The following is a 27,689-nucleotide window of genomic DNA, read 5'->3' on the forward strand; positions in this document are numbered from 1 at the left end:
TAGAATCTCTGGCTGGTTCCTCTCCGCAGTTTTTCTCCAAAGCCACAGAGTGGTAGGGAGGGGAGGCATCAATTGGCATAGGTGCTGGAAATAGGGGTGCTGTAGTACTAACAACCCAAATACACAGTTTCTGCCTTCAGCACACTCATTATAAAAGTTGTTCCAGCAACAGCATCAATTCGTCCCTTCCCCAGCACAGTTCTGGGTTGAGGTACCGGGGGAAGGCTGGCCCCAAGTGAGCCTCATTTTACCCCCTCCCTCCCAGTGCTCCACTCCTTGCTTTGGCTGCTTCTGCTGCTGCTCCTATCAGCTGGAATTTATATTTAATTTGGTGTGCACTGGGGAAGGCATAGGAGGCTGTTGCAAATGTCAAAGAAACAGAGGACATGAAAGCATCACCCTTTGAAGTGGATGTGGAAGCCACACACATATGTAGAGTGTGTGTGTGTGTGTCTCTTATTGGAAACCAGATTCAGGTGGGAGCATGCATACTCAAGGCAGTGGAGCCCACTCTGAACAGAGAGAAATTTACTAGTAAAGATATTCACTGAAAGTTAAATGTATTTATTCATTGTGGTCTTTCTGCCTTGGTTACATTTATGAGACTATATTTTCAGCTTTCCTGCTCAGAAAAGCACATTGGAGGCACAGAAGGCAGAAACCCCACAAAGTTGGAATACAGAGAGATTTCACTGTCTCCTCAATTTCTCTCCCCTTTGTGGTTCATGCACAAAAAGCCACACTGAATGCAGGTTAAATTGAATAAGGGAAACTTTATTTAACCCCATGCACTGCTCTGTCCATGTGGCTGCATCGCTTCCAGCATAACTCCTCACATCTCCGTTTTCCTGGTGTTCCATCAACACCTCCTCCCTCCTCCACACCATCAAGTGACTACAGGCCCTCTGCCTCCAGTTCCGCTGATCGTCTCTTCCCTATTTTACAAACATTTCACTATAAACATTCAAAACAAGTGAGTGATGCCCAGACCCCTGCCCATTGTCCCTTTGGCCAGAGGTTGCAAGCACGTAGCCAAATTGGAGTCTTGTCTTTACAACAGATACAGCTGGTACAGAGTCTCTCCCTTTGTAATCTGGTCTCGTCAACTCCTGTTGAGACCAGAAGTGATCTATCTCCATCTCACTGTGACCTGTCTGAGTCTAGCAAATTCTCTGTGAAGTCTCCTTCCTCCCTGTGGGGTTCACCGCTGGATGGTTCTCTCTCTCTCTTTGCATTGTGTGAGGATCTCTGTGTGCTCTCTGGGTGTTGTGTCTGCTGTCTTGTAAGTGCCTCCTGTTCCTTCAGACCACTTGTTCCTCTTCTGTAGTCACCTTGTATGGCCTTGGTGCCACTGCACCCCTTAAGGCTCCTTTAGTCCACAACTTTCTGGTGTCTCTCTAATGGCTCGACTGTCACAGGAATGTCCATCACCAGGGCTGGTAGGTCTTTGGTTGGTCTGTCTTACTCTAGTGTCTGCTTTCTCTGATTGTTGGACATCTCCTCTCAGCTGTGTCTCCATTCTTCTTGCAGCAGCAGGTCTCCCCTCATGGTAGCAGGGTTTTGATTCTTGCCCCATCAATGCCTGCACTAGACTGTTTTGGCACCCTTGTTGTGGGGTTAGCATTTCTGGCACACAGGAATACAGAGGTCTGAACCACAAGAAAGAGCCCTAGTGTAGCAGTCAGTGTTTTCACAGCTGATTCCACCTTACAATTACACTGTAGGTCTGCTGGGGAGGAGATGGTGGCAGTCAAACTCCCATTTGCATGCAAATTCCTTGAACTCCTGAGGCAAGTTGGGGTCCGTGGTCAGTGAATAGCACCCAGAATGCCATATCTTGCAAAGTGTGTCTTCACCAATCACTGACTTGTTTCTTGTGTCAGCCAGGGCATTGGCCTCCCAAAAGATTTAAACAGTCCCCTGCAATCAATTATTGCTTTCATTTAAGATAACTAAGGCTGCTCCCACCTTTTCCCAAGGTTCACTGGGCAACATACAAGGTAACAGTCTCTTCCTGCTAGCAGTTATCATGTGATGAACAGGTGACACCCCTTCCTTTCTATCAAGGAGTGGACTTATGTATTCATGCCCAGCCAGTAAACACTCTTGAGCCCATTTAAGGCAGCTGTCAATGCCCAGAAGCGAGGCACATATTTTTTGCATGACATCCTTACATAATGAGGTGGGGAGAAGAGCTCTCTGTTCTTGTAATAGGATTCCATCATGCAAACCCAGCTTATCTTCACTTTGAAAATATGGTTATGCTTCTACCCATACTTTGCTTTCTTCTGGCTACCCTGCTAGTATTGCTCTCTTGACTTATTGTAGTTTGATGTCTTTCTATAGCCTCTGATTTCTATCAGCTTTGCTGCTGAAACTGGGAGAATGAAACCAGTGTGGCATGGTAATATGTCTTGCTCCTCTTTCTCCAACTCACTGATGTTAGGTATATATGTTCTGCTCAGGATGTCAGCTAACACCAGTAGTCATCCTGGACAATATCTGCTCTCCATCTGGTAGCACTGGAGTTACAGCAACAGGTGCTGCAATCTCTTCAGAACACTAAGGAGGGGCTTTGCCATGATTGTCTCTGTGGGTTTATGGTCTGATTGCTCTATTCCCAGGGTGGAAAAGAGATAGAAAAAGAACTTCTGACTTTGGTATTATTTGGATGTATCCCTATTCAGTCTGACAGGGTTCTGCTAGCATAAGAGAATGGCTGCTCCTGCAAAAGAAAGCTACATCCAGTCCTTTCTCTGTTGCATCACACTGGAGTATTAGTGGCTCTCCTGGCTGGTGGTACTTCATGACAGGGGCATCCATTAGCATGTCAAACGCTTACTGTTGGGAACCTGCCTAGACCCACTCAACGACATGCCTTGTGAGCAGATATATGGGTTCCACTACTGCAGCCAGGTGTGGCCAGAACTTGACCCTTTATCTATCCGATCCCTGTCTGATCCACCCACTGTACACTAGGCTTCCCTTGGGAGCAGAGATCAGTAGGGTAGCCAAATCTCTGTTCTGTAGCAGAAATGCATCCATTCCATTGGATTAGGTCCCTACATGGCTGCAGAGGAAAGGGCAAGACTAAGCCCTAAAAGACTGAACTACCGTATACAATCATATAATCCACTTTTGAGCAACTACACAAAAATAAATAAAGCTCTTGGTGAACACTGGAAATGCCAAACAGTAACTCTGAATAAAATTGTCTAAATTCACAGAAAAGCACTGTGCTCTTGACTTTGCCCTCTGTTTTCATTCGTTCAAAAGCTCTGAGTTATATACCCCTCTGAAATACAGCATTAATACAATCGCTAACAACTGCCTTCAGTGGTGCTGTCAGCTGACATTATATTAGTTATTAAGGTCTTCATTGCATTTTTCCAGAAAAAGAAGAATAGGAATACAATATGTTGGTTTTGATCTCTTCTTTTGTACCAGAAGGTAAGAATACGACATACTCAAACTATATTTGACACAGAGATACAAGAGAAATTCAGTAGGTATTTAATTCCACACACCCTCTATATTGTCAGATTTCCAACTCAAGTGAAATCACTCAAGCCTAAAAAGACTTATACAAGGGTTTATACATTGAAGGGTTGCAAGGGTACAAATAAGGGCAGAATTAAGCTTCACAACTTATTTTGTTTTAGGGGAACTAAATTGCAATGTTGCCAACTCAGCACTTGCAAAAAAACCAAAAATCATATGACGTGTTTTTTTTCTTAACGCTTCAGCGCCTGGAGTCATGTAATTTTGTGTGCGTCTCAGCTTTCATTTAAAAAAAAGTTTCTAGCCCTCATGATGGTGAAGAAAAGCCTGTAAACATGACTGAACTAAAGGCTCAGACACAAACAAAGCAAACAAAAATAACTTCACTTTTTTTTTAAAGTAATGATTTGCGGGGGAGGGGGGGCGCGACTCTGGACTTTTGATTGCCAGATGAAAAAGTAATAAAATGATGAAACTAGTAATAAAGATAAATACATCCATATGGAATAAAAGGGTAAATGTTCAGGGCCTGATTCTTATTTATCTTACTCTACTATAGTTACTCTACCTGGAGTAACTCCATTGCATTCAAGATTTACATCAGTGTTCCAGGCAAAATTAGGCCCCCCTTGCCATCAGACCTGACTGTACAATGCCTAGCACACTGATAATACTACATACATTAACAATAAGCTTTTCATGCAAAATACTAACTTAAGCTAAACAAATGGGACAAAATATGCACAGTACTTTCTAGAAACAAAAGTTGCTTAGGTCTTGCCCGCAAATTATTATACAGATATATACAAAGAACCTGTCAGATCTTCTAATGTAGCATTTTTCTCTACAATAGGTACAGTCTAGTTCTAGTTGGTACCAAAGTCATCCTTGGTGGAACTCAGCTGAAGTCAATGCAGTTCTGCCAGGGATGCATTTGCCATATGATGTTGCAGTTAGGCCTTTCCACTACAGTGAGGCAACAGCTCAAGGCATATTTGAATTTTCTGGACTCTAATGCTGTCAGCCAGCAAGACAGACTATTTCCTTTGAAAATAAAGAGTCCTTAGGGGTGGCAGAACAGACGGAGCCCTAACCTTTACTTGTGGCTCCGGTAACAGATACTGCACCTTAAATAATTTATATGATGTGATCATCTGGTAGCTTCAGCTGCAAGAACAAAACATGCTGAAACAAGATCTGTCCCAATCTGTGCAATAACCACGGTTCAAAGACTGGGTAAAGAGGACAATCTATTAGGCAGGCCAAGGCCTTCAGGAACCTGGAACTTTAAGCACTGAACAAATGTTTATTACTGTTTAAAACATCTTATACCACAGATCTTAGGTTTATGATGCACCATATAGACTTCTTCAACTTTATTCCAATTTTGCTATAAAGCAAAGCAGTGAACACCTTCAAATTACAGGCCAGATTCGCTGCAGGTGTAAATAAGTTAGACAATTGCTATACATGGTACACTATAAATATTTGGCCAGCACAGGAATAGTTTTCATTTAAAATAAGATGCAGAAAAACCCTTAAATGCCAGTAACACTGTATCAGCATGATCAGAAATGGTTAACTGGAGGATGATTTCAGAAGCAGTGAGATGCAGCACGTTCCAATCCCCTCCAGAGAACTGTTAGACTCCTAGGCACTTGCTTGGTTAAGATGAAAAAAATCCAAATAAAATATAGTGTTGAACAAGATGTGTGCTTACATTCACGCTTCAGTCACACCATTATTCTCTGCATCCCAACCTCTAGTCTTCATTTGTACGCTACCTGTTTAGACTAATATCTTCAGCCTAGGAAGCTTCATACTTGTCTATAAAGCACAGGTCATGTCATTGCTGCTATGCAAATAATATGTATCCCAAAGGCATCTCTCCATGACTGAAACAGAAGGGCACTTTACAGAATGAAGACAGTAATAATTCCAACCCCAAACACCATGACACCCACAGAAAGGATCTAGGATTTAAATCTGTGATTATATCCTGTCCTTGTAGGATACACAAACAGCAATAGCATTTCAAGCAGACTGTGGGAAATAAATTTGCTCTTGGCTGAGATTCTGCCAAGCTTCAGCTCGGAGTACATTTTACTTGGTCATTAACTGTTTCATAAAAGGAGTTTATAATGGAAACACTGACAGACTTGTAACTGCAAAATACTGCTAGAATAGTGCTTAATAATGTGTAATAATTTTTTTTAAAAAATACAGAAATTGACAGAGAAAGATATATAGTATGTAGGTCCACAGTTTCCAAAGATTTTTCTTCTCTGTGCACACTAGATACGAGCTCCACTGTCCACACAGGATGGTTTCCATTGTCAAAGATTTGTTTGTGTGCCTAGTCAAGCTGAAAATTAGGTTTGTATTGTGTGCAGCCAAGGTCTAGATGGACTTACAGATTCCGATTGGGTGCACGACAGGAATTTTGGGAAGTGGATTCCTGTGGACTCCACTGCCCACCAAATCTGCAACTCAGAGTGCCACTACAGCAAGGTAAAAGAGACAAGCAACTCTGCCCCCAGCAGCCTGTCAGCAAACACCAGCCAAACTCTTGCTTCCAGCAGGCTTGGTTACTACTTGCAGGGTGACCCTAGTCCTGAATTTTCCCCAAAAACATGTGTTCTGGTCTCCTGGACAGTTCAGTTATTATATTTCCGTTGCTCCCTAAAGGGTCAATATCCAACAGCCTGCTACTTTAAATGGAGTTACCAAACAGCTCAGTTTAAACGCAACACTGGATTAGTTTTGATTTTTAAAAAATAATGTATTTAACTACAAAGAGATAGATTTTAAGTGAGTACAGTGCATTAAAGTCAGAAATAATTACAAGATAAAACACTAGTAGCTAGAGACCTGGTTCAAGGTAAAATCCTTAAAACACATTCCCAGCATCAGAAATGACCAAATTCTCAAGTCAGGATAACCCAAATTTGAAAGGCTGTTTCTTGGGTCTTTTCATGTGAAAGTGGGGGGGAGGAGAAAAAGATCCTAGGGTGCTTTTGACCCTCACTTTTATAGTCCAGTCACCCTTTGAAATGCATTTTCCTGAGGGTCACCCCTAGATAAAGTTCCTTCCTGCTGTGAGGACAGAGAGATGGGAGTCTTGTGCTGAGAGAGGTTCCATATTGTTAGCTAAAATGAAAATCAATCTGTTCCTGACCTCCTTTATTGCCAAAGCATGACCATTTGATAGGTGATTGCCAATCAACTTTGATGACTCCTGCTAGAGGCGTTATCTTTGTCCTTTGTCTTGGAGGAACAGGTTTACCCCATTCACAGACTTGTCTGGTAAACATATTTCAGCTTATGTTCATAACATTACCTATAAAAGGTATTACACATATTTACACATATTTCACCATGATATGATTGACCAATGAGTTATTAGTTTTCAGATGATACCTCACAAGGCATATTACAATAGTGTGTAGGGTGTGAATACAGAGGTGCATTCGGTCAGACCACTGCATATAAGTCATGGCCCCGATAGGCCCGGATAAATTTGCACTGCAGCTTTTCAAATGGTATGGACAGCTACAACAGTGGCATTGGTAAAACTGGGCTGCCAGGAACCATGTGACCAAATTAGAGGAGTGACCTGTTGAGCCTCTCACCATTCTGATTTGGGGAAAGTGCCAGCATTCTCTCTACCAGATATTGGTAAAGTTCCCCCTAAGTTCCAATAAATTTTTCCATGCTACCCACCCTGACAACACACCAGTACCTTCAGAGAGCAATATTTAGTATGAGTGCTTGAAGATAGTCGCTACACAGCAATGAACAGATTCAGCCATTTGTATCATTTTAAAATCTATGACAGGAGAAAAACATGAAAGGTGTGCATATGTGACAGGAGCTAATCATTTTAAGATCTGAACAAATGCTCACAGAAACATTGTATCCCTACTCACCCCGCCATACCAACTTCATTCACAGCTCTTTAGTACCTAGTCTTAACCTCTATCTCGTACCCCTGCCCAAGTTCAAACACTGCAAACTAGTACATGCACAGCCCAGTGACGCAGCTTTCTGAAGAGTACTCTAGGCAGACAGCTCACAGGGCACTTCTTCAAAGGTAATTCTGCTTCTAACAGAAGCCAGGTATATGGAGGAAGGGGAAGGTATGCAACTGAAAACTATGATCATAAATCTCAAAGAGTTGGTAGAGAAAGTGGGTGGGGAGACAGGAAAGATTGTTTGCTGGGAAGATAGAGTAAAAGGCTGCCAGGTTGTGTGTAGGATTATGTTCATGCTTCAAAACAGCCATATCAGTACTATGTGACTCATTTCTAAGAATACAGCAGAATAAAATGGTCAATGACTGTTCCCTTTCCTTTCCATATGAAAAGCAAAGAGCATGTCTAAACTTTCCTTCCTTCCTTAATGAAACTATTATTGATTTTTCATCCTTGTGAATCATTGCCTTGGAGCAATTTCTTTTAGCTGCAGGTTCTCATCTGATTTGTACGCATGCTTAAGGAACAGTTTATCAATAGAGTCTCCAGAGATACATTGAAAGGATTTTTTAGAAAGCTAAGAAATAGTACATCCATCATCTACCATTTTGGTTAAACAAAGAGACAAAACAGAGAATTATTCATGAAGTGAATTGAGCATCATCATTTCCATGCAATATCCTGTGTCACATCAGGATTTCTGTCAGAGTAAAGCCAAAAGTAATCCACATGCAGAGGAAGTCAGATCAAAAGGAAGAATACTAGCATCAGCAAATTGAAACCCCTCATTTCACCACACAAAGTATGGTTATGTTACCATGGAGCCCGTTTACATATGTGGCTGTTTCATATGCTGATAGATTATATCTGGCAGGAGCAGAGTGCAGCACGTATGGCTGTCCACAGAGTTGAGGACAGAGGTGGGGCACTGAAACACATCAACCACCAGTGGAGGGAACTATGAGAAATGACATCATTTGCCTGCATGATTAAATACCGGCATTGCTTTTGTGGAGTGATTTAACAATTGCCAAGAAAAAAGTATTGATAAGTAATTCTTAATAAACAAAGCAGTTATTTCACCTGGTAGAAGTAATTCAAGTTTACTGAGTAATTTCTTTTGAAAGTTAATTAATTCTAAGTACTAATACCAGTACATTACAAGCAATTTTATTGGCTTATAATCAATTTTTTTGTTTTCTGAAGAACTCTTGTTCATGCCTTACAGTATGGATGCAACTACTAACATAAGCAAAGAGGAATAAATTAAACATGCAAAAGTTAAAAACATGTTTTTCTTATGATTATTTACTTTGAGGATATAATTCATAATGCTAGTCTATGCTTGTGTCAGTGGTTTTTTAAATTACCACATGATGAACAGGAACCTAGTTTTCTAACTAGCTGCAAACCAAAAAATAAAATGTGCAATCATTTTCATGAATGGTTTCAATTTGTGACAAGGTTGGGACACACCACCGCAGTGCCTCCTACTAGTTGTCTCCAGGAATTAGCTCAGTCCAGCCCTCTGGAGTGCCCTCTTCAGCTGGTGATCCGCTACCGCTGGTCTGCTGTGTCCCTCCTGGACCCCGGTGCCCCTCTGGCAGTACCTCCACAGTTCTGGACCTCCCCCTCCCAGGGGAACCCCCACCCACTATCCCCACTTCGCCTCAGTCTTGGCTAGTGCCCAGTCTCCATTTAGCTCCCGTTCACTGGGGCAGACTCCAGTATAAGCCACTCAGAGGCAAAGGGGTTTGGACCTGCTGCCTCTGCCTCCCCATGGGCTGCCCCTGCAACCCAGTACCTAATAGACCTTACCAAGCCTTCAGCCTGGGGCCTTCCTAGGCCGGAGCTCCCCAGCTCCCTTGGCCTTTCCCCAGCCCTACTCCACTCAGGTACTCTATTCAGGTCCCTGCAGCCAGGTCCCTCCCTCTCAGAAGCTAGAGGGAGTCTTGGGCCTCTGGCTCACAGCTTTTTTATACAGGCCAGCTGTGGCCTGATTGGGGCGTGGCCCAGCTGCAGCCACTTCCCGAATCAGCCCAGCTTTTCCCCTGCCACAGCCCTCTCCCAGGGCTGTTTTAAGCCCTTCCAGGCAAGAGCAGGGGACCACCCCACAACACCATTATCCATTAAAATTTCATTTTGGACTAATCTTTCCCACCAGCTCTAACCTAGACATATAGCACTGGTGAAAGTAAGTAAATGCATGATTCAGAACTCATCCTGTTTACCCACTTGGATACTGCACTTGCTTAGTTTCCATCTTGCTTTTCTAGCCTTATCTTGCCATCTTTACTTTATGTAGTAAATTCCACAACTTTAATAAAAAAAATTATCCTATGTTTCTCTCGGACCAACACAGCCCATGAAGCACACTACAAAGCATATTGGAAAACAAGATAAGGCATTCGCAATCAAGGTGAATAGACTGTGGAACAAACTTCCAGAAGAAGTTTGACTAAATAAACCAGCACAATGACTAACTACGTTCTGAAGTGTTCCAAGAAAAGAACCTTAAACTGAACAGGAACAAATCCCAGATCAAGATGAATGAGATTAGTTATGTAGGACACATTCAGTGACAAAGAAAAGTGGAGAAAATTATACACATGCAGAGACCTTAGAGATTCATTGGCAAATTCATTCCTAGTTAGTCACAATTAAGTCCTTCACTCAGACTGCCTCTTCAGGAAAATACAGAATGACAGGGATTATTGGCAAAATAAGAGCTTCAGTATCTGTATTTAAAGAGCTGCCACAAAAGAACCAGTGCTGAAATATTTTGAGATTAACAAAGTCCAAAATCTTCTGTGATGCAAACTCACAGAACCTGGGGATTGGGCTCCCACAAGATAATCACATTTTGTAGCATAAACTTCCAAAGCAGTCACTAAAACGTAACTGAACTGCACTGAGATTCAAAGAGAATTGATCATAGCTAGTTTTGGTTGCAGGCGATTTCATTCGCATATATGGTCAGAAATCTGTTGAAGCAGAAACAGACCATAAGCCATTGGCAACCATTGTACAGAAACCACTGTACATTGCACACTTAGACTTCAGAAAATAATCAAGTTTCAAGAGTACTCAATGAATGTAACACACATGCCTGGTAATTTCTTAGAGTTAACACGTTTTCAAAAACAAGGAGTCCGGTGGCACCTTAAAGACTAACAGATTTATTTGGGCATAAGCTTTCGTGGGTAAAAAACTTCACTTCTTCAGATGCATTTTGAAGAGAGTCTATTTAAAAAAAACTAAAGCAAAAACATGCAGGAAAAATAATCTGAAGTAAATAGGATTATTTACAGAGTATTACACATTTCCAAAGCAAAAGCTGTTATACTCAGAATGTGAAAATACAAAATGACCCAATGTTACAAGAGCTATATAGAGAGAATTACTCTAGGTGGATGACTAACAGATAAAGCACAGATGGCAATAAGCATAGAAACTTAAGACAGGAGAGATGAAATTGCTGAATAGGGTAAGAGATCTGTAGAAAGGCTATTGATCCCATCATAATGGCACAGCATGTTAAACATACTACACAGTGTCCCTTCCTGTATTGAGATGTGCAAAAAAAAGCCTGAAGTGTCCTCTTCTCACTAGACATGAAAAATGCCATCAAAGACAAGGTATCCATATGTTGCCATACAGCAAGATACTGTACAACAACTAGTTGGGGAAGTGCTCAGTAATGAGGGATAAATCCCATCCCTTTCTGCTATTATATGATTTGGAGGAAGCCCTGTGATGGGATCCTCAAAGATTTCCTCCCCCACAAAGCCTCCTTTAATTGTCTTACCATGAGAGGAGATAATCTAGTCTCCACTTAGGTCCCATCCACTTCCCACTGAACCAATGGGAAAGTCTTTACCTACATACAGAGAGCAGTAATTTTAATATTGTTTAATAATCATTCTAAAGAAAGTAAAATATCTAGGACTAAAATGGTGGCCTTTTATGAAGGCCTGTCCCAGTTAAGACAAAAGCTCCTCATTTACATATTCTTCCCTCCTCTTATCACCTTACTTATTTCTGTTGCTGTGACAAAGCAACTGTGGGCGCTACTGTCCACACAAAGGCAGACAGTCCCTACTCTAAACGGTCATGATCTAAGAAATGGGATTTTGATACTAGTGGGGCTCAAAGTTGGAGATGTGTGTGCATTTTAAATGCCTCGGAGAAAGAGTTAATTCGGTTCACTTGGTACCTGTAGCTTTAAGGGCGATACATTGTACATTTTGTATTGGCTACATTAGTGGATTCAACATAGAATTACTTTCGCATTTTTTCCACTGTTTTATGACATTGTTGGGGTTGATTTATTTCATTTTAAGCCAAATATTTGGCTATAACTCTCCAGCTAACTGGGGCTAGTGATCAATGCTGCTAATATTGGAATAGCATTTGAATTTTATACTCCGTTTAATCAATCTGTTGATTTAATTTTCTTGTGTAATATATTCAATAAACTGAAGTTACCACCTCAGACTCCTTTGCTTTTGAAACACAAATTTATTTGTGTATATACATGAAATTATATATATATGAGAGAGAGAAAAGATTCAGAGAGTCTCTCCCTGAATCTCTTTTACAAGATACCAATGTATTTATCCCAAAAGATAGCAGATCAAGTGGACCAATTAAAGTCAACCTCCTGATGTATAGGCCTATAAGTCAATATGGTGGTATCCAGTATCAGCAGCTTCACATCCCCTGCATCTGTTCACTAGTTTGTTCTGCACACTATCAATATACTACAAATCTGATTTGGTGCTTTGTGTGCTGTAATTAAATCATTTTGAGGGCTTTGAAAGCTGGCTCATCCATTTCAAAACCCATCAAGGACAAACAAATCAGAGTAACGAAGGTGAAGTAGTGATGGCAAAAATTTTACTTTTCTTTGAGCAGTATACTGTCACATCAATTGATGAGATTAATATATAGAGACCAGCAATAAATAATTCAAGTTCAAATCTTGCTTCTACATTTCAGGTGCTGGTGTACTAACATTTCAAGGACACTTTTTATTCTTTTAAGAGTACGTCTTCAAGAAGTGCACACGTTTCTTCAAAGTAAAAGTTGGGTGGGTTTTTTTTCCAAACACTGTTTACAAGTTAGCTATCAGTGTGAGGGGTGCTTAAATCCATGGAATTCATCCCATACCCCGTTTATTCCAATAATTTAGCATTGTAATCCTCCACTGTCATTCATCCATCCACACTGTTTGCCTTTTTGGACGGTATTTTAGAAAAAGGTCAGTCGTCAAATTGCCATCAATAAATACCAAATATGAAAGTGCTCAGTATTGGAGCTGCCCAACTTGAAGTCACATTACTAAACCAAATAGCATGTTGGGTTTGTTTTAAAAAACTACCTGAGGTGGGCCTTAACAAGAGTATGTTGCAGAAACGTGTATGAAAAAAAATTAAAGAAAGAGTAAGGCTAAGTTCTGCCATCTAGTGCACACACACATTGACTTAACTGGGAGATACAAATTCAAGTGAAAACAAAAATCAGTTCTGAGCAGCATATTTCATAAGATCATTAGGACACAAAAACATTGCTGCTATCATTTCCTCCAGCTTCCCTGACTCACATTTGCCTCCCTTCAATCTATGCAAAAGGTCACAGCACAATAAGTTTCCCTTTCTGTGGCTATACCTATATCACTACCTATTTGTGGCCTAAGAGGTATGATCTAATCCTTAGATTGCTGTCCTTATGATCTTACAATCACCACTTTTCATTTTGATAAGGCATCATTTGAAGTTATGGCCCTATATGATAGTTAAATATATTTTTCTATTGCATGCAGATCATTGCCAAAAAATAAATTGAATTTCGTTTAAAAGAAAGTATTTTTCTTTATTTTTGGGAAAATTCTGGAAGCAATACATTTTTATAATCCTTTTTTTTTGTCAGGAGAACTGTAATGGTAGATGGGTCATTTGTTTAAGAGAAAAGTGTGATCTCTACTGATTAAAATGTTTTCATGGATTATTATAACTGTCACAGGGTGCACCACTCACCACTGGGCTGGTGCCTCCTCCTGGTCATTTTGGGGATTATCTCAAAGCCGACCCCCCCCCCCCCACACACACACACACCCCTACAGTTTACACACTGCCACACTGACTCTCCCTCCAATTTGAGGCCCTTCTCTCAGCCTCATGAACTGCCACATCCTCCAGCTAAGTTGCTCTGTTTCCCCCTTCCAGGGGGGAGAGGTAATCACTGTCCAATAGTCTGGCCACTTCACCAGTGGCTAATGGAGTGGTGGGGACCCAGGCTCACTCACTACTCTGGGTCCCAATCCAGGGACCCTCTAGATAGCAGCCTCTTGCTGCAACTCTTTACTTTCTCCCAATGCTGCTACACCTCCCTGTGCCACTTCCCCATGGCCATAACATCTTCTTCAGCCTTACCTCAAGGTATTCAGCTACCCAGTCTCAGCAGCCAGGCAGGAGCTCCCTCTTGCTCTCCTGGTCCCTGCCAGCAATTGCTCTGTCCAAAGTGCCACAGGTCTCAGCCTGTTAAAGACACAGTCCTCACATCTTGAACTCCCAGCAGCAACTGATCCTTCTCTGCATTGCAGCTCCTCTTATATGGGCCTGGATTGGCTCCCTGCAGCCCTTCTCTAATTGGCTGCAGTCCATGCAGCCTCTCTATGCTGCTTAGAGGACTCATCTCCACTGTTCCTTCCTGGGGACAGGATATGGTAGGACCCTGGCTCCCCTTAGCCCTTTCGACTCCTGTGTGGGGTGGACACTCCATCATAATAATCAAGATCAGATTTCTTAAGAAGGTTTAACATTCAGAGCTTTGAAAATAAGTACCACAGTTCCATTGCACTATGCGCAATGTTTAGGTCCCAATCCTGCAATGATTAGTGCACATTCTTCAGTTTACACACTGAGTAATCCCACTGAACTCAGACTTCTCGTGCACAGTGTGTGTGTATATAAAGTTAGTCTGCAAATGTGTTTGTAGAATCAGGGTTTTTAGTTATATTATCTTAATTTCAAATCAAAGAAATTAAAATACAGTTATGCTAACAGATATCTAATGTTACTTGAAATGTATGAGCACTGAATTAGAGTATGAAGGGAAATACTGTATTGTAGTGTTAATGCAGCAGTATATTGCCATGTTGCAGTGTATATAATTAATACATGGAGTGGTATTAAAATTATCCTGTAATTAATTTGGTATTTCAGCATGAGTTCATTGCTCACAAACACAGATATTTAAAATGTCTTATGCTGGTCATCTTGAACGAGGACCACATCATTATATATTCTGTGTAAGTCACATATTTAATAGAAAAGCTATTTTTAGAAACCTTAGGAAAGTATTTATTTTTTTTAAGAACACGAGCCTGTAAAGTGACTCAGACTTGGTATCATGAGTTCACCTGTAAAATCTAAGCAACAGAAAAAAAATGTAATTAATATCTTTTAATAAACACTAAAATTTACCTAAAGTAACTCTTCTATACATTAAAGTGTAGACCTCAGGGATTAGAAGCAAGTACTGTGTCATTAAAAAGCATTCAAATGGTATATATCACTATATCCAATGGTTCAAAAAGATCAAACTCTAAATCCGAGATGGATTAGAGGGCAGAGTTCAGGTGAGATGTCAATGGATCATAACAAACACCAGTTATCATGTAGCTCTGCATTTATTACTTGCCTATAACCACCCTGAGTATTTTACATATTTGAATTGTATTTAAATTACCTATCTTGATATAATAAATCAAAACTTCCATACTAAAGAGTTAGTGCAAAATCTGAGCAAACTATTCCAATACAATAAGAATGTACATGACACACTGAATTATGATTTACAAATGTCATACTTTAATGCCATGGTCACAAACCGGTCAGTCATGATCTCCGGCGGCAGCATCGTGTGGCTGCCTCTAAGGCAGACTCCCTGCCTAGCCTGGCCCCACGCTGCTCCCTGAAGCAGCCACTGCAGCCCTGCGGGCAGAGGTCTCCCTTCACGCACTGCTCCTGCCTGCAAGCACTGCCTCCATTGGCTGGGAGAGCTGCCAGGGTGGTGCTTGCAGAGGGGCAGCACGCGGAGCCACGTGACCCCCCCCCCGCCCCACCCCAAGGGCCACAGGGGCACGTTGGCCCCTCCTGGGAGCAGTGTGGGGCCAGGGTAGGTAGGGAGCCTGCCTTAGCCTCTCTGCACCCGCCACCAACCGGGAGCCACCAGAGCTAAGTGCTGCCACCCCAACCCTCCATCCCTGAGCCCCCTCCCGGAGCCAGCATCCCAGACCCCTTCCTGCACCCTGAACCCCCACCTTGACCCCCCTCCCAGAGTCAGCACCCTGTACCCCCTCCTGCACCCCAACACTCTGCCCCCTCTCACACTGCAAACCCCTTGGCCCCAGCCCAGAGCCCACACCCCCTCACGAACCCCAACCCCCTGCCCCAGCCTGGTGAAAGTGAGTGAGGGTGGGGGGAGAGTGAGTGATGGAGTGGGGGGGGTGGAGTGAGAGGGACAGGTTAGATCCTGGGTTGCCCTTAGATGCAAAAAGTGATCCTGGGCATAAAAAGGTTGGAGACCACTTCTTTAATATATCAAGCTTTTGTTCATAAGTAATACATATAGGGGAATCACTGCAAATTTAATTGGAGTATAATTCTTCAGCTGTTAGCCACTAATTCATATTGTTTTATCATTTCATTGTTACTATAATATGTAAGCCAAACTCAGAATGTGTTTATTATTAAAAAAATACAACACTGGCACCAGTCACCTTTTTAAAGTCTCCAGTAGAGTGAAAATGGTGGTGTTTTACACAGCAAAATCATAAACAGCTTCTGAAGAGTTATCACTGTAGAAGAAAATATAGTCAAAAAATTCTGCAATGAATGGGTAGAACCAAATGTTTAATGTATTGACTAGATAAATTACATTGGTTTGTCAGTACTTTTCTCAGGAACAGTTGGGTACCAAGCCACGTAAGCCTTAGTGCTGCAAGGATGTCAGATCCTCATTCATGGTGTTCCGACTGGATTCTCTTTGAACATATGCCCTTTCAAGTGAAATTAATCAATCTCTTTATCACTCGCGCAGCATCTGGAGCCATAATCATTACCCAACTGCTGAGAAAGAAATGAAACCACTAATCGCACAGGGAGTAAGGCTTAGTGTTCTGAACAGGAAAGTTTTTATTAAGTTCTAATTTGAAAAGTGATTTTTCATGGCTAGCCTTCCAGGACACACCACACAAAAGGAGGCTGTCCTTCAGCAACTGTCTTCTACTTATATACCCCAGCATATAGAACCAATATATTTAGAACTACAGTAATTAGCTTTTTATCATGCTTTTCTAAATTTAATACCATAATTCTAAAATCACTGGAATACTAAAGTATGACACTTTCATGATGCATTTCACTATGAAACCTCAAGGTCTCTGAATGAAGGAATAGCCACACACAAAAAATCTACATCAGGAAAAACTGGCAGACAGTGGATTAAATACCATGTCATGGACATTAAGGACCATACACTGCCTCTAGTCTAGATAAAAGTACAGCACTCCCATTGATCTCAATGGGAACTCTCTATGCAAACTAAAACATTAAGAAGAAACTTTGGATACCAACCAGCTACTGGAATAAATTTAAAATACACAGTACAACCACCACAACCACCAAAACGTTAGACTGCCACACAATATGCTTTACACATTCAGTCTCAAAGTGAAGTCAATAGCAACACTTCCAGTAGCAACACTGCCAATAACTTCCATTTCAAAAGGAACGAGATTGAGCTGCAAATGTATTCAAAATCTAGAGAAATTCTAAAATCAGTGGAAAGGTCCATTTAACAACCCCTGGTCCCTAGAAACCATCATGAGCCATGTTATGTGAGTACAGATAATATTCAAGCATATTTTTAGTGTTTTGCAATTAGAGGGAGAGTGTCCTCACACTAATTTTCTGTTCTAAATAGATATCAGTTGTATGGATACACCATTACCCCCAATATATTGAATTAGTTCAGTTAAGTTGTTGAGTAAAACCCTTGCTGAAGCTAACTTGAGATGTACATTATTACAAAAATACTATGTAGTACTGAAGTGCAGCAGAGTAATTAAGCCTAGCACTCCACTGAAATGTGACTATCCATTTTTAATGTTGTGCTCTTACCTAGCAACAGAAATCTTTTCAACAGCTGCATTCAATTAAAAAAATATTAACCCCAAGGAAAAAGTATAAAAACATCCCCATCTGTTTTTCTTATCGCTCATTGTGCTTCTTTTGTGAGTGAAATATGCACAACAATGAAATCCAACAAAGTTGAATGAAAAGTACTACAATTCCAATAATAAACTCCCTTTAAAAAAAACCTGAACAATTTAAAAGAAACCACATTTGCAGATTTTCCTGTGTGACCCACAGTTCTGTTCCCATAGTAACTATAAAGAAAAGAAAAGGATAAGATGGCTAACTCATACTTTTCCCTACACTAACAACAACAAAAAAGCAGCCCTATTTTCAAAACCTACTATTGTAAGGGAGGGAAGTGGGACATTAAAAGATTAGTGTAAGAATCTCCTATGTAATCTAGTTTAAAACACCACCTGTTGTGCACTTACAGTTTGCTAGAGAAACATATTGAAAGGCATATAGACTTTGGGTAAAAACTATTGAAATAGTTTCACAAGCACAGGAATACCAATATTAACAGATATATGCAATAAAGTTTTCTTTCTGCAACTAGTCTAGCAAGTATGGTCCTTACTCTAGCAGCTGTAGCAGTGGATTCAGAAGTCGATTTCCTCCTGTATTACTAGTATTTTGTACATTATCTTCAGGTATACAAGAAGAAAATCTTTTAGAACATTTCTACTCTCCCCCTTCCCTCCGTACTTCCTTAGTGGATTTTTTTTCTGTGCCTAGTACCCCAATACTTGCATGACTGTTTGGCAACCTCTTTTGGAGGACAGTACAGCATCTAACCAGTTTTGGTTTTGTTTGTTTCTGTCAGCAATGCCGCCTCCACAATCACAGAGGGCTCCTTGGCACGACATCCAGTACAGTTCTGCTGCATGAGGGGGAGGCGTGAAGGGGGTGTATGCTTCCTATGTGGCATGGGACCCAGCTGGGCTATTGTGACCAGAAGGGCAGCGCTTAGAGGGTAAATGGTGGCAGGGCTAGTAGAGAGCACGGGTAGGCCAGAGGATTTGCCACTTTGCAGATCCTTTGGTCCTCCTACCTACAGGAGAGATACAGCACATCCATTCATTTATGGAATGCCTTGGTAACTATATCTATCTGTACAAGCTGTATCTTATTCATAGCACTCAAAACCACACCAGACACTTCAGATGTACCATAACAAGATCTGGTCCCTGCCACAAAGAACTTCCAATCTAAGATTATACAAGAAGCAACCAGAAATAGTAACAGATATATGATATGAGGAGAGGTACGAGGCAGGGAGCCCAAGGGTTACAAATGTAATGGAAGCTCCTTGATTATTCCAAGAGTAATTTTTAAAAAAAAGTTTGTTAATAAGCTGTATATTTGTGGGGTTAGGAGAGTGTTAGAAGAGCTGAATTGATAAGGGTGAGGGTGATAGAAGGGTTGGTGGATGTAGTAAAGGTAAGCAGCCCAGCGAGGTGAAGTGGAGTAGTGAAACAGAGAAAGGGTGCAAGAAAGGGGCAGGAGCCACAGGGTTGCAGACCAATTAGCAGCATGAGAGAAGGTACAATCCTGTCCATTATGAAAACATCTATTATATTACCTTGAAATCTCCTTGAAGATAGTTGACTATGATATGCGGGAAAGGGGGAGGAGGAGAAGGAGGAAGATAAAATTAGGAAGCAGGGGAAAAGAGATGGATGTGAACAGTGTTAGAGAGAGAGATAGGGAAAGTAATAGGTATGCCATCTGGAGATTGGGGAAGTGGGGAGGAGACAGGAAGAGACAAGTAGTAACAGAAAAGGATAAAAAAGTGATACAAAGATGAAAGTGAAGAGAGAAGAGAAAGGAAAGTGGAAGAAAAAAGGAAGCAAGAAACCCTGCACAACTCTGAGGTCAGAACTGATTTTGTTTACCTCTTGCCTCCACTCCTCTGAAATTCCACAACCACCACTACCATTGGGCACCTTATTTATTTCCCTATTGGAGCCTTAAATCCACTCCGGAGTCTGCCGACTGATTTATATGATGACTAAGTACATTCTTCCTCTGCCAATACAATCTAGTTTTCAACCCAATGCAAGCTACAGAAAAAAATGAAGGCGTTGATTTTTTTTTTAAATAATAATCCCCAAATCCTTTTTCTGATTAGTGTGCTGGATGATTGTTCCATTCAGCATATGTTCCCCATATTAGTTCCTTATTCCCAGACTAATTTTTTTTCTATTTGTTTATTTAGCATTCAACAGCATCAGTCATCTGCTGGCCCTAACATATCAACAGACTTTATCTAGTGAAGGTGTATTTAAACTATATTAAAAAGTCAACAGAATATTTATTTCCATTTTAATCAGTTTTCCAACTGGCTTTTTAGCTAGTTGCAAAAAAAAAAAGGGGGGGGGGAGAGAAGAGGAGGAAAATCAAATTTTCATTTGTTTAATCAACATTTTGTTGCTATTGAAATTTTGAAAACAACTCTCCTTACAAGCCGAGACCTCTTTCCTGAGAAGATTTACACAATAACTTTAACTGACACACAAATAGTCCCATTGACTTGGAAAAATTCTTACAAAAACCATAAGAGAGGCGTGGTTTCTTGTGTTCTCATTAGATGTGTTTGCTGATTATTTAATACAAATGTATAAACATAGCTCAAAGACAGCTGAACTACTTTTGGTCAAACCTTCCTTAGGTTTCTGGCTGACAGAAAAGCATAGAAACTTTCAAACCTACAGAAATATGGTGAAGATTATGAGTGGCTGAAAAATGGGATTCAAGGCTTAATTTCACCCTTAAATAGTGATAACTGACACCATTACAACATACTGTTCAACATAACCTACTGAATTCAAACTGCAAATAAGAAACAATGCTCTGTTTTATTCTAGTATGTGTTTGGATTGTAGCATTAAAGTGGTACCCTCGTTTAAAAAAAAAAAAAGGATTGGGGGTTAGAAAAGTAGGAGACCAGCATGAATTCAGGAACTGCTTCAAGAATACAGTGGTCAAAAGCAGAAATTGCTAAGCAGCACACTGACTTAGTTGAGTCTCAAGTGTCGTGAAACCCCCACATAGGCAGTATATAAAGGTAATTTTAAAATATTTATTTCCCTCATGTGGTGAGCCCTGATAATCTTAGATGGATTTTCATTCTCATCTTGTGAAAGACTATTACTTGTATCTCAATAATCCCTAAGATGATAAGTGGTTCTCTGATTTTCATAAGGAATGAACCCCTTATCAGTAGGTTTGAGATTCAGTCTTTCAAAGATAAAGATTCAGACCCCTTTTAACATTTGGTGCATTTAGATGAAAAAGTGTCTTAACAAATAGGTCAATGATCTTCCTGAAATTAAGACACTGGGAAATGAGGCAGAATCATCTGAAAATTAAACAAAAAAAGGTTCTTTTTGCTCTTGCCCATAACTGCATCACCCATGTTCGCTAATAGTTCAAAAGGCTATCATAACTTTTCCATTATAGTTTATTCCTGAAGGGCTAATGATCAAAATAAGGTTAGCAGGGTGTGTGTGTGTGTGTGTTCCTCTCAGATGTTTGTAACAACTCTAAAATAAATGAAGATTTTTGGTCACCTTTGGCAATCAAATTTGGGTCTCACGAACCCTGGCTTCCTGCAACCTACAAAGACTTGCAAATTAATAGTATATTCTTCAGGATTAAATCTGTTTTCTGTGATTACCTACAACGCAAGTTATTCTTCCAGCATGATGGCTGACTCTTAAAGTTCCTCCATTCAGAAAAGTGAGTATTTCTCTCTTTAACTGAATCTCCATTATTTCCTGATGAGGAACACAATGGGCCTAACTGTCTATGGTCTATGTTTGTTAGAATTGCATTACCTGGCACATCCCTCAAGTTTTTGTCAGATCACTCTCTCTCCCAGAATGTTAATATAGTTGGTTTTCTTCCTTTGTCAATATTTTTATTTTTATTGTGTCACTGAAGTGGGTTTCCCAGCCAAAGAGTTTTGGCTCAGTGATGATAGTCTTTGACTTTAATTCTTGAAGAATTTTCCAACTATATTGGTCTCTTTCAGCTGCCCTCTTCATGTTAGTGCACTAATTTCAGCTGCCAGATATTTTTGTCTTGGTCTTCTAGCAATAGACTTCCTGGGTGATATCCTGATCTATTGAACTCAATGGCAAAACTCTCATTAGAATCAAGGGGTGAAGCCAGAGAAATAAGAACTGAGCAAATTGTCACTAGGCCAATGGGATGGTCTTAACAAAAGGGGATTAGGACTAGTAGGTGTAATCTGTTTTGTACAAAAGATTTTGAATCCTAGATTAAATCTGACACAAAACCCTTCCTTGATTTTAGGTAGCTCTCTTTCCATTTAGACTAGAGAGAGAAAACATTCCCAAGTGCACTGAACATTTAACCAGAAAGAGAGAACTCATTCCTAAAATCACTATTGGTTCTATGTTGTAAAAAGATAGAACTTCTTCTAATTGTCGTCTGAAAAGGGTGCCTTTGCTATCCCTTCCCCCTATTTACACAAACAACTTTGGTAGACTCAGATTACATGTTACAAATCTGAGGATTAAATGTGGAGTCAAAGGCACCACTAGTGACATTTCTTGATGGCCATAAAAATGCACCTTGAAGTTCCAGGAACACATGGCAAACCCCAGGAAATACAGTGGAGTATTGTGAACTAGTACTGAACCCTGGATTTTGTCAGCCATTTTAAACCCATAACGGTCTATTCCCATTACTTGTTAAAAATAGGGAAATATTTGTGCTGATTTACATTTTTAGACCAAGATCTTCATATCAAAGTCTCAAATAAAAACTGCACTATAGATTAATAAGGGTATGAATATTTAAACTTAATAAAATGTTTCATTTGTCACTGTTAAAACAACAGCCATATTTGCATTAAAGAAATTATAGATACACTTTAGGACTGTTCAAGAGATGAAGAAAGTTAACATGATGAAATATGGAAATCACTAATTGGATATCACAATGAACACTATTAATTTACAAGCATTTAAAGGCAATTAGATTTTCTCCAGATAGTAACCGTGCTTTGTTAGCAATTGATAAGCTTCAGAAAATTATTCAGCCATTAAAATTTGCAGAGTAATTTAATTGCTATAATTATTGCTTTTATGTGTAGGCTTGTGGTCACATTACAAGTATGGTGACAAGCTGCATCCTGAAACCAACAGATATCTTCAGTGCAATGCTATATTAATGTATCCTCTCTAGAAACCCACAGCTTAAAAATTTCTATCCTGAATAAGAAAGGCCAGCAACCTGTATTAAATTTAAGTGTGGAAGTCTTGATTAGCTAAGAGAAGAGAATTGTATAATCCCCATGAAAGTCATAATTCAGGTTCCTAGATTTTAGGAAGATGGGGCCAAATTTAGTTGCAATTATATTATTTGAATGGATATGCACTCACTTACACCAAGGCTTAATTTGGCCCCCAAAGCCCAGTTTTACAGTGTGTGGACTTTCATAAGATACTCAACCTAGCACCTAGGCAAGGAACCCCCTATTTCATCCACTTTAGTGTTTATTTCATGCAGGTTTCTTACATCCTATAAGGAGCTCATGTGTGTCCGCATGACTTTATATGATACAACATTCTCTTTAGAAAAACAATTTTACCCTAAAGGTGATTTTTTTGAAAGAAAATGGTCAAAATAATCAAAGTTACAAACCATGAGAGTTAAATCCAAGTTATTAAAATATCTTTTAGTGTAAGAATATTGCATTAATTTACTAAGTAGACTGCAGTTGATATGCACTTACATACAAATGGATGCATATTATTATTCAAGTGTATACGTAACATTGTCTGAGGGTTGTATTGTTGTCTACTTGCACAAAAGCAAACACCCTTGCCCCGCCCATCCTCCAAGGCCTCACTCCCGTCCCACTCGTTCTCCAAGGCCCCACCCCCACTCCATCCCCCCCTTCCTCTGTTGCTCACTCTCTCCCCACCCTCCCTCACTCGCTCATTTTCACTAGGCTGGCTCAGGGGGTTGGGGTGTGGAAGGTGGTGAGAGCTCCAGATGGGGATGTGGGCTCCAAGGTGGGGCCAGAAATGAGGAGTTTGGGGTGCGGGAGGGGGATCCGGGTTGAGGCAGTGGGTTGGGATGTGGGAGGGAGTGAAGGCTCTGGGCTGGGGTGTGAGCTCTGGTGTGGGACCAGGGATGAGGGATTTAGGGGCTCCGGATGGGGATGTGGGCTCCACGGTTGGGCCATAAATGAGGCGTTCAGGGTGCAGGAAGAGGCTCTGGGCTGAGGCAGTTGGTTGGGATGCGAAAGGGGGTGAAGGTTATGGCTGGGGGTGCAGACTCTGGGGTGGGGCTGGGGATGAGGAGTTTGGGGTGTAGGAGGGAGCTGCGGAGCTGGCGCTTGGGGAGGAGGCAGCGTGAGGAGCCCCCGGGTGCCCCTAGGCATAGGAGCCAGAGGAGGGACATGCCACTGCTTCCAGGAGCCAAGCAGAGCCACAGCAGGCAGGGAGCCTGCCTTCACCCCACTGCGCCTCCAACCAGACTTTTAACAGTCCAATCAGCAGTGCTGACCGGAGTCACCAGGGTCCCTTTTCGACCAGGCGTTCCGGTCAAAAACTGGACACTTGGCAACCCTAGCTACATATGAGTGTCCACGCTCCACAACCACACTCCACAAAGTCAAGTACAGACGCTCCCCAACTTATGCAAGCGTTCCGTTCTGGAACACCTCGCGTAAGTCGAATTCTGTGTAAGTCAGGAACGTATACCCGGCAATTACGCAAAAAAAAACAGCAGGAAGTGTCTGTAAGCTAAAGCAACATTGTAGTTAAAATTTAGGATTCACAACAGTAAATAAATTCAAAGTTATGAGTCCACAGACACCTAAACTAGGCCACACTACATACGTAGAAAGGGGTCATGATAACAGTCTGGGAACCACAGACCAATGATGTAACTCCAGCAAAATTATTCCAGTCCCCAGGTTTTACAATTACAGCAACATTGCATGAAGGCAGGTTCTCTCCCTTCCCTACTCTCGCCAAATATTTCCTTGGAGTTCTTAAATTAGAATACGGGGGGTGGGGGAGGGGAAATGTGATTCATTGTACCTGTACATAAATGCATGTAAAGCTAAATATACCCATTAGATATGCACACAAAGGGCAGCCATGTGCGCTCTCATGAGGGCAGAATGTGCACGTGTTTATTTTTATTCCCTTTTTCTTTTTCAACCTTATGGTTTTAAAGTATTGGACATTTAAAATTAAATGCAATATCTTTTGAAAGGTTCTCAGCATAAAAAAAAATAGGGTTTGAAAATGTAATCAGTGAAAACACTAGGGTATTTTTCCATACTCTGTTTTGTTTTTTAATTTAAACACCAGTTGGACTACTAGAAGACATTTCAGCCTATGGGGCAGGATTTATTTTCCTCACCAAATTTTAAAAGCCTGAAAATAGAGGCTTATAACTTAAGTGCTTCTTTCTTAGCCATAAACACCACAGAGCATTACAATAAATCTTGCAGTATTGTTACTGCAACACTGCAGCTAAGGATTGACTGTATCAAACCTAACCCTAGGATCTTAAATATTTGACTGCTAAAAAATATTTTTTTTTAAAACTTCTGCTTCAGAAAGGATATATTTATCAATCGCTGAGGCACATGCACCCTGACAAGAACAGTTCTCTTGTTTTCATTGGAGTTTCATGACAGAAGTGCATGTTCATGAAAACCACTGAACCATCCTTCTGCTAGTTCTATAACATATTTTCTAAGGTCCTCAAGGGTTTAATAATTCTTTGTCAATTGGAATCAAGTGAAGCTGACATTTTAAGAACATTTTATATACACTGCTAAAGACTTACAGTACAATGCATTTCAGAACTGGACAGAAATAAAATAAAACCTTGAAGGACTTCTGTTCTTATAAATCCCACCTTCCAAAATATAGTGGGGATGTCTGTTCAGTCAGCAGGCTTAGTTCTCAGGGCCTACCATTTGTCTCTCTCTTTTGGTTCAGTATATCCAGGACCACCAAAAATTGGGTTCAGCTGGGTCAACTTCCTTATTGGTAACCTCCTAGTCCTACACATCCTGGGGCGAGGTATAGGGGAATGTGGGGCAGGTAGGGGGAACCTGGGGCCTTTACTCCACTATCCCACATCCTGCTTACCTTCCCCAGGCCACTTCAGACCATACCCAATGCCTCAGACGTATAGACTTGAAGGCCAGAAAGGACCATTGTGATTACCTACTCTGTCCTACACATTGCAAGCTACAGAACCTCACCCATCCACTCCTCCATAACCACTGGCTGAGTTACTAAAATCCCCAAATCATGATTTAAAGACTTCTAATTACAGAGAACCCATCATTTACTCTAGTTCAAGCCAGCAAGTGCCGCATGGCTCCACACTGCAAAAGTTGAGAAAGTGTCTCTGCCAGTCTGACCTGGGGAAAGATTCCTTCCTGACCAAATATGTAAATCAGTGAGATCCTGAGCATGTCAGCAAGACCTGCCAGACAGACATCTGGGAAAGAATTCACAGTAGTAACTCAGAGCCTTCCCCATCTAGTGTCCCATCTCTGGCCACTGGAGATATTTGCTAATAGCAGTCACAGATGGGCCACATTCCATTGTAGGCACTCATGTCATACCATCCCCTCCATAAACTTACCAAGCTTAGTCTTGAAACTAGTTAGGTGTTTTGCCCCCACTGCTCTCCTTGGAAGGCTGTTCCAGAACATCACTCTTCCAACGGTTAGAAACCTTCATCTAATTTCAAGCCTAAACTTGTTGATGCCCAGTTTATATCCATTTGTTCTTATGCCAACATTAGCCCTTAACTTTAATAACTCCTCTCTCTCTTGTGTTTATCCGTCTGGTGTATTGTAGACGGGCCAACTCACCCCCGTGGCGCCTTCTGCTGGTGACTCCGGGAATTAGCTCTTTTCCAGTGCTGGAGCGCCCTCTGCAGGCTGGTGATCCACCTGTCCTCTGGCCCCCGTGTCCCTCCCTGGACCCGGTGCCCTTTCACATGGGGTGCTGCCCCTGGCAGTAACCCCTTTCTCTCTGGGTCTCCCCTCCTTGGGGAACCCCCACCCTCTATCCCCACCTTGCCTCAGTATTGGCTACTGCCAGTCATTGTCTAGCCCCACACTCTGGGGCAGACTGCAGTATCAGCCTATTCATCACAGCCAAAGGGGTTTGGACCTGCTGCCTTGGCCTACCCCTGGGCTGCCCTCTGCAACCCCTAGTACCTGTTGGCCCACTGTTAGGCCGCAGCCTGGGGCTTTCCAGGCTGGAGCTCCCCAGCTCCTCTGCCTTTCCCCAGCCCTGCTTCACTCAGGTATCCAGTTTCTAGCTCCCTGCAGCCAGGCCCTTCTCTCTCTGAAGGCAGAGAGAGACTGACTTTGCTTCTGGCTTCCCTGGCCTTTTATAGGGGCCAGCTGTGGCTCAGTTTGGGGTGTGGTCCCAGCTGCAGCCACTTCCCCAATCAGCCCAGCCGAAAGGCTGTCTTCTCAAGCCTCGGCCCCTTCCCAGGGCTGTTTTTAACCCCTTCAGGGCCGGAGCAGGGGTTCACCCTGCTACATGTATGTATACAGAGCAATCATGTTTCCCCTCAGCCTTCACTTGGATAGTGAAAAGAAGCCAAGCTCCTTGAGTGTCCTCTCGTAAGGTAGGTTCTCCATTTCTCTGATCACCGTTGTAGCCCTTCTCTGCACCAGTTTCTGTTTGAATTCATCTTTCTTAAATATGGGATTTAGCTCACTCAATCCAAGGTTGTCCTCTACACCCAGTTCTTCTATGAGGTCCTCAATTTGGAGAATGACAGCTGTTTAATTATCGTCCCTTTCTTCAAACCCCTGAGTCTCAGAGCTGATGCAAGGTGACCTTCTGCTGCCTGCACTCAGGATTCTTCCTACCAGTTGGGTGATGTCTCAAAGAAGAGGAGGAAGACTCACTGCCAGAACTCCTCAGTCAGAGCTTCTCCCATTGTGACAGGGCAGTGCTTCTCCAGGGAAATG

The 27,689-nt window shown here is 41.5% G+C and overlaps 1 protein-coding gene across 2 annotated transcripts in view; it reads right to left on the bottom strand.

Moving 5' to 3' along the window:
- Nucleotides 1–27,689, bottom strand: part of THSD7B (thrombospondin type 1 domain containing 7B) — a 733,398-nt gene that overhangs the window by 385,491 nt on the left and 320,218 nt on the right. The window lies entirely within an intron of this gene.

Source organism: Mauremys reevesii, linkage group 11 (assembly GCF_016161935.1).
Source record: "Mauremys reevesii isolate NIE-2019 linkage group 11, ASM1616193v1, whole genome shotgun sequence".
In the NCBI taxonomy this organism is placed as follows: domain Eukaryota; kingdom Metazoa; phylum Chordata; order Testudines; family Geoemydidae; genus Mauremys; species Mauremys reevesii.